Raw genomic sequence first — 828 nt, 5'->3', positions numbered from 1 at the left:
GAAACTTCACTTGCTTACCCACCACCCACCTCCTGCTGTGTAGCCCAGGTGCTAACAGGCCACTGATGGGTACCATCTGCAGATCAGGAGTTGGGGACCACAGCCTTACAGCATTTCCAGGGAATCTTTTTGGTTTGTTTGGAGGAGGCTTTTCATTATTTTAAAAGCTATTTTTCACCTCAAAACATGTCTTTTTATACCATGTTCTGTCTTTCTTTTTCTTCTCATTTTTCTTTTCTTTCTTTTTGTTCCTCCTGCTCTAATGTGTTTGCTTGCTTGCCCTGCCATTTCTTTTCATTTTTCTCAATTTAAATTACATTGCTCTGTCCTGACTTCTCATTTGGTCTGGTATATTGTTTCCACTTTATTTAGGACCAGTCTGTCTGCCCCATTTGGAGATAGTTTAAGGTCTTGGGGTTGCTTTCAATCCACTTACCTTTAGCCTGAGTACATGATGAGGGTTAGGTGAGGGGAGACCCACACCAGGTTGGAAGGAGCTCTGATTTCTCTTTTGAAGTCCGGTTAAGCATCCCGCACCAGTGCACACCCCACCCAGCTATGGATGTATCCCTCTTGTTCTTCCAACTCGGCACAAGGGCCTGGAAGATCGGAAACTATGGAGGCCCTACCTGCCTCCCATAAGGGTAAGCAGAGTCTGCTACACTTGAGGCATTTTCTTTTACTTTTCCCAGGACCACCGATTCACTCCTTCTGTTCCTTTACAAACTAGAAGACATTAACACAAATCACCAGAGTTCTCAGCACTATCCCTGCCAGGTGGGTGTCAGAAACTTCTGCCACTTTCCTTGGCCACTGTTTTTTTTTTTT

The sequence above is a fragment of the Propithecus coquereli genome, unplaced genomic scaffold, assembly GCF_000956105.1.
Source record: "Propithecus coquereli isolate 6110/MARCELLA unplaced genomic scaffold, Pcoq_1.0 Scaffold2, whole genome shotgun sequence".
Taxonomy (NCBI): Eukaryota; Metazoa; Chordata; class Mammalia; order Primates; family Indriidae; genus Propithecus; species Propithecus coquereli.
This window is presented reverse-complemented; position numbering follows the sequence as displayed.